The sequence below is a fragment of the Oncorhynchus gorbuscha genome, linkage group LG16 (genome assembly GCF_021184085.1).
Source record: "Oncorhynchus gorbuscha isolate QuinsamMale2020 ecotype Even-year linkage group LG16, OgorEven_v1.0, whole genome shotgun sequence".
NCBI lineage: Eukaryota > Metazoa > Chordata > Actinopteri > Salmoniformes > Salmonidae > Oncorhynchus > Oncorhynchus gorbuscha.
In genome coordinates, this window is record NC_060188.1 from 86,908,415 (window position 1) to 86,915,870 (window position 7,456).

Consider the following 7,456-nt stretch of genomic DNA (forward strand, 5'->3'; position numbering starts at 1 on the left):
ATGCACTATTGTAAAGTGACTGTTCCACTGGATGTCATAAGGTGAATGCACCAATTTGTAAGTCGCTCTGGATAAGAGCGTCTGCTAAATGACTTAAATGTAATGTAAATGTAATGTGAATGGAATATAAATGACAGTCATACACAATGCTGTAGTCGAAATAAGGCCATGATCACGAAGAAAAAAAAATTGTCCTCCCTCATCATAAACGGCACGACTGACACTGATTCTAAACGCAACATAACTGAGGCGAAGACTTGATGAAAATTGATCTTGGGGACAGAGGAGCTTCACTCACTGACTTCCAGGGGTGGAGATCAGAGGTCTGAACAACTGGCTGGTCCTTCTGTAGCTCAGTTGGTAGAGCATGGCGCTTGTAACGCCAGGGTAGTGGGTTCGATCCCCGGGACCACCCATACGTAGAATGTATGCACACATGACTGTAAGTCGCTTTGGATAAAAGCGTCTGCTAAATGGCATATATTATTATTATTATATTACAACACCCACCCATGGCAGGACAGTGTCTGTGTCATTTGTCAAAGAGGGAGCTCAGGGAGCTCTTCTTACCTTCTCAATGCTCACGATGTTGGGCACACCACTTGGAACGTCCAAGTGGCCATGCTCTGAGACCATGATGCTCTCTGCCTCATCTGGGGACACACACAGAAAGAAAGTGACATCAATCAGAGAGCAAAGAAAACAAGCAAGCAAAGATCAGGAAAATGTGCATTTTGCTTTCAATGAAGATACTGATATTAAAATGAATATGTGGTGGTCTGGCCCGAGTAATGTTGAGATTACAGCTGCCATACTGTAGTAACTGACTACAATAATATTGTTCTCACGTTCAATTTAGGCTGAGGCTGCATTTCCCACGGTAACCGCCCCCTGGAAGCCATTTCCCCAGAGCAAAACATTTGTATCACATTCTGCATGATGTTTCTTTACCTCTACTTTAAGCACACATTTTTGTGCTCACCCTCCCTTCACTTTTCTCACTCAATCGTGAATGACAATTCTTCAAGTTGCCAACCATTTGATCTCAATCAGTTACATGGGAATATGCATTTAGATCTTGAGTTAAGTACAGTGTTGTTTTGCGTTATGTACACTGAGCGAATTTTAGAGCCGATGACAAACTTGACAAACTGTATCATACCTGTGTTTTGTTTCAATCAAAGCACATATTTTGCCTATGTAACCGATGTGAAATGGCTAGCTAGTTAGCGGGGTGCGCGCTAATAGCGTTTCAATCAGTGACGTCACTCACGCTGAGACTTGGAGTAGTTGTTCCCCTTGCGGCGGCTTTTGTGAAGCGATGGGTAACGATGCTTCGAGGGTGGCTGTTGGTGGTGTGTGCAGAGGGTCCCTGGTTCAAGCCCAGGTATGGAACCTATACTTTTACAGCTGTTGTGTTCTGGCCGCATGAGAGAAACATGCGACCGGTCGCACAATCATGCAAAAAATGTCATTAAGAAATTAGGTGGTGTTTTTCGTCTTATAGTTACGTTGTGCTATTATGTTCGGTTCAGTTATGTAGAATACTATCGTTAGTATTGTGATCTTGCAGACATTGATTCAGCTTTGATCTAACTTAAACAAGCGCCATTCGCCAGTATACCCTGTTCTCTGGGCAGCCGAGCGAATAGAGCAGAGACTGTGCGTAAACTATAGAATCGCGAAAATGCGCAGAAGTTTAGAATTTTTAGTTATCGGGAACCGACTTCCGGGGAATTGAGAAACGCAGTCACTCTGTTAAATGTATCCATTCAATGACGTTTGAGGACTGGTATGCCTAGCAAGGTTTCTGGTTTTCAGAATGAAAATCAAACTCTTTCTGCTTGAGGCGGTTTTAGTCTTGAAATTGGGAGATTTTAATACCATTTCCCCAAACACTGAGCTGAGCCTAGCTGTACTGCGTTGGTCTGGTTACGCATCCACCATCATTTCTGGAACCTTGCTGGAAAGGACAATGTGGAAAATATATCGGAGTGTACACAGTACGTTTCCGGTCAGCTGTCAGTACACGTGGTAAAGAGAGAAGTACGTACTCCCCATGTGGTAGAAAGCGTTCCATACGCCAAGTCCATCTGATAGGCCAGAACGAAGCTGAGAGGTATGACGGGGACAGAAAGACAGCTTCCTCTTCTTAATAGCCCTGCTCACGTGGGGATAGAGGTACATTAGACAGTCACAGAGATCAACTAACAGCTAAAACAATCATTCAAACGCGTGCAACCAAACCAATATATATATTTGTGCATGGGTGGGGCACACATTTAGCCTATATTATCAACATGGCTAAGGCTTGTGTTGGCATCCAAAGACAGATTGTTTATTTTATTTTATTTAACTTTTATTTAACCAGGTAGGTTAGCTGAGAACAAGTTCTCATTTACAACTGTGACCTGGTCAAGATAAAGCAAAGCTGTTCAACACACAACAACACAGAGTTACACATGGAATAAAACAAACATACAGTCAATTATACAGTAGAAAACAAAATACTTATAACAATCATGATTTGCTTAAAAACAATTTATATGATTTATTTTTAAATCACACTAGCTAGCTTCACTCAGAACATTATGGGCGAGGGCAACATATTTATACATTTGTTATGACGAAGATGTTGTCGATGGGCAGAAATGACATCTGCGACCTTGCACATGTGACTATTAAACACTTTGAATCTGAAACTACTGAACCATAACCTGTATGTGAATAGCAGGTAATGAACTGTGTACACACATCACACTGCTGTAAATAAAACAGTAGTTTGGCTTTAAAAGTCCACTGCACTTCACATGAATCAGTTACCCCTCTAATCCTTTAGATCAGTGAGCATCTCACACCTAACAGGTAGGAAATATAGTCACTCAGCTCGGCAAGAAATGGCAACAGCAGTGGTCCTAGGTACATTTCAGAAGATCCAACCATCTGTTAACACTGAAGCTTCCTGCCATCCAGGACCTCTACAGCAGGCGGTGTCAGAGGAAGGCCCTAATAATTGTCAAAGACTCCAGCCACCCTAGTCATAGACAGTTGTCTCTGCTACAGCACGGCACGCAGTAAAGTCTAGGTCCAAGAGGCTGCTAAACAGCTTTTACCCCCAAGCCATAAGACTCCTGAACAGCTAATTAAATGGCTACTCAGACTATTCACATTGCCCCCCCCCCCCTTTTACACCACAGGTACTCTCTGTTGCTATCATCTATGCATAGTCACTTTAATAACTCTACATACATGTATCCGATATGAAGGTAAGACCCAGATATAGACAATGTCGAATTAACAATGGTTTAATAATCCAACAGGGACAATAGACAGGTCACTGCAGGCAGGAGTCAGTAAACAAGAGGTGGGGCAAAGGTACCGGACGGCAGGCAATAGACAGGTCAATGCAGACAGGAGTCAGTAAACAAGAGGTGGGGCAAAGGTACCGGAAGGCAGGCAATAGACAGGTCAATGCAGGCAGGAGTCAGTAAACAAGAGGTGGGGCAAAGGTACCGGACGACAGGCAATAGACAGGTCACTGCAGACAGGAGTCAGTAAACAAGAGGTGGGGCAAAGGTACCGGACGGCAGGCAATAGACAGGTCAATGCAGACAGGAGTCAGTAAACAAGAGGTGGGGCAAAGGTTGCAGACAGGAGTCAGTAAACAAGAGGTGGGGCAAAGGTACCGGACGGCAGGCAATAGACAAGTCAATGCAGACAGGAGTCAGTAAACAAGAGGTGGGGCAAAGGTACCGGACGACAGGCAATAGACAGGTCAATGCAGACAGGAGTCAGTAAACAAGAGGTGGGGCAAAGGTACCGGACGACAGGCAATAGACAAGTCAATGCAGGCAGGAGTCAGTAAACAAGAGGTGGGGCAAAGGTACCGGACGACAGGCAATAGACAGGTCAATGCAGACAGGAGTCAGTAAACAAGAGGTGGGGCAAAGGTACCGGACGACAGGCAATAGACAAGTCAATGCAGGCAGGAGTCAGTAAACAAGAGGTGGGGCAAAGGTACCGGACGACAGGCAATAGACAAGTCAATGCAGGCAGGAGTCAGTAAACAAGAGGTGGGGCAAAGGTACCGGACGACAGGCAATAGACAGGTCAATGCAGACAGGAGTCAGTAAACAAGAGGTGGGGCAAAGGTACCGGACGACAGGCAATAGACAAGTCAATGCAGGCAGGAGTCAGTAAACAAGAGGTGGGGCAAAGGTACCGGACGGCAGGCAATAGACAGGTCAATGCAGACAGGAGTCAGTAAACAAGAGGTGGGGCAAAGGTTGCAGACAGGAGTCAGTAAACAAGAGGTGGGGCAAAGGTACCGGACGGCAGGCTCTGGGTCAGGGTAGCCAGTGGTCAGGCATGCGGGCTCAGGGTCAGGACAGGCAAGGGTCAAAACCAGGAGGGCGAGAAAAAGAGAGACTGGGAAATACAGGAGCTAAGACACAAAAATGCTGGTTGACTTGACAAACAAGACGAACTGGCAATGGCAAACAGAGAATACAGGTATAAATACACATGGGATAATGAGGAAGATAGGTGACACCTGGAGGGGGGAGGAGACAATCACAAAGACAGATCGGGGTGTGACAACATGTACATTTTACCTCAATTACCTCAACTAACCGGTGGCCCCGCACATTGCCTCTGTACCGGTACTCCTTGTATATAGTCTCGCTATTGTTATTTTACTGCTGCTCTTTAATTACTTGTTACTTTTTATTTCTTATTCATATTTCATTTTTAAGTAATCACTGTACCTGTTGTCTTCAGCGCATGTGACTAATACAATTTGATTTGATTTGAAGTGTAAGTCATAACAGCAGCATAACAGTGTCATCATATTGTCATCAACAATATCACTGTCATGATATATGGCATGTTATGTCATGTTATGTCATGTTATGTCATGTTTATGACAGTATTGTGACACTTATGACATACAGTTCAAACAAAGTGTTACCTCATCTTTTTTTGTCCATCTCATCTTCATTAGTCTCTTTATTAACTAAACATACATTTTTCAATGTTATAATTGTATTAAAACATTACCAATCATCTATGTCTAACTATTGAAGAACCCTGGCTTAATGTGAACTAAAATGATGTAGGCCTAGAACCCACCCGATGGTGAGACCTAGTTAACTCTATGGAGATCACACCCGAGGGTGAGACCTAGTTAACTCTATGGAGATCACACCCGAGGGTGAGGCCTAGTTAACTCTGTGGAGGACCCACTCGATGATGAGGCCTAGTTAACTCTGTGGAGAACTCACCCGATGGTGAGGCCTAGTTAACTCTGTGGAGAACCCACTCGATGATGAGGCCTAGTTAACTCTGTGGAGAACCCACCCGATGGTGAGGCCTAGTTAACTCTGTGGAGGACCCACCCAATGTTGAGACCTAGTTATCTCTGTGGAGGACCCACCCAATGGTGAGGCCTAGTTAACTCTGTGGAGGACCCACCCAATGGTGAGGCCTAGTTAACTCTGTGGAGAACCCACCCGATGGTGAGGCCTAGTTAACTCTGTGGAGAACCCACCCGATGGTGAGGCCTAGTTAACTCTGGAGAACCCACCCGATGGTGAGGCCTAGTTAACTCTGTGGAGAACCAACCCGATGGTGAGGCCTAATTAACTCTGTGGAGAACCCACCCGATGGTGAGGCCTAGTTAACTCTGTGGAGGACCCACCCAATGGTGAGGCCTAGTTAACTCTGTGGAGAACCCACCCGATGGTGAGGCCTAGTGTGGTCAGGCTGAAGAAGTATTTGAGGAACTCCCTGGACCAGGCAATCTACATGGCCATTTGTGTCATGTTTTGTCATATATTGTCATGTCTTGTCCCTGTGCTATCTCTTCTATTTGTTTCCCCCTGCTGGTCTTATTAGGTTTCTTTCCCTCTCTCTCTATCCCTCTCTCTCTCTATCCCTCTCTCTCTCTATCGTTCTGTTCCTGCTCCCAGCTGTTCCTCATTCGTCCTAACTACCTCGTTTACTCTTTCACACCTGTCCCCTATTTTGCCCTCTGATTAGAGTCCCTATTTCTCCCTCTGTTTCTGCGTCTGTCCTTGGCGGATCCTTGTTTGATGTTTGCTGTGCTGTGTTCTTGTTCCGTCGTGTTTTTGCCTTCTTCAGATGCTGCGTGTGAGCAGGTGTCTATATCAGCTACGGCCTACGCCTTCCCGAAGCGACCTGCAGTCTGTGGTCGCATCCCGTTGTTCCCCTCTACTGACTAGAGGGTTTCAGTTTTCCTGTTTGGACTTCACCTGTGATAGTATCCAGGACTATCGTTTTGTTAAAGACTGGAATAAACTCTGTTTCTGTTAAGTCGCTTTTGGGTCCTCATTCACCTGCATAACAATTTGCCTCTTTCTCATCTGGTTCTGCATCAGGGTCTGTGCCTCCATCCGGGCACGGCAGGAAGGACAGGAACATACTCAGTCAGAGCTCAGGGAACACATCCCAACGTGCAAACGGGTTCAAATTATGTTATTATGACGTCTTTTATGACGTTATACCAAGTAAAAGGATGTAAAAGGACGTTTAGTTGATGTCTTTAGCAACCAGAAAAATCAACATTTTTGGTTGTAATCTCGTTATCTGCTGCAAAACTCTGATCTCAAGGCACACACCCTATAAATTAATAGACTATAGCTAATGTGCATTTCTTCGACACAAATAGCAGGATGTATTTGTTGTTTCAAGTGATGTGAGTGTGAAATTAATGAAAGGAACAAAGAGAGGTGGAGAAACACGTATGAACACCCTTGAACACCAGGCTCTACTGGTGCGACTTCCTCTGTGGGGCATCGTGCCTCCCTGACAATAGATGTAAGAAGAGGGGGATGTGTAGGGGTCAGAGAGAGGGAGGAGACATATTGATACTCTACTGACGCAGGACTGGGAGAGTGGAGTGGAACCTGCGGACATCACATCCTGGCTTGGATAGAACTGTGAGTCACTCAATCTAGTTATCATCGCCATCATTATCATGACAATTAAATTATGAGACTGTGGGACGGGACACTGAGACGAAGTGCCTTCAACATATGACAAAGCCTCAGACCTTCAGGGTGGATAAGAAAGGTTGCTGTTTCACCTTCTGTCACCTCAGTGAATATTAAAACAGATTAAACACATTCTCTAAAAACAGCTGTAAATCTTACATAGCCGGCCATTAAATGCATTCCCCTCACATCCTTTGAAGGCAGTCAGACACCCTTTGATTCAGTGCTGAGACACACGCACTTGGGTCTCGGGATCACTCGACACCTAGCGCCATCACACTCTTATTCCTAGGTGAACTCTTTGTCGGGTCAAGTATGCTTTTTTTTCTCTACGTTGTTTCCCGTTTATGGCCGCCATTATCATCCGGAGAGAAGAGACGAGAGAATGCATGACATTTTGTATGACAGCTCTTTATTCCCTAAAAGTCATGTCAAAAGATGCC

General features: G+C 45.0%; 1 pseudogene; it reads right to left on the reverse strand.

The window, feature by feature from the left end:
* Positions 1-387: 387 nt before the first annotated feature.
* Positions 388-6,413, reverse strand: LOC124000761 (annotated as a pseudogene).
* Between the last annotated feature and the right edge of the window lie 1,043 nt (positions 6,414-7,456).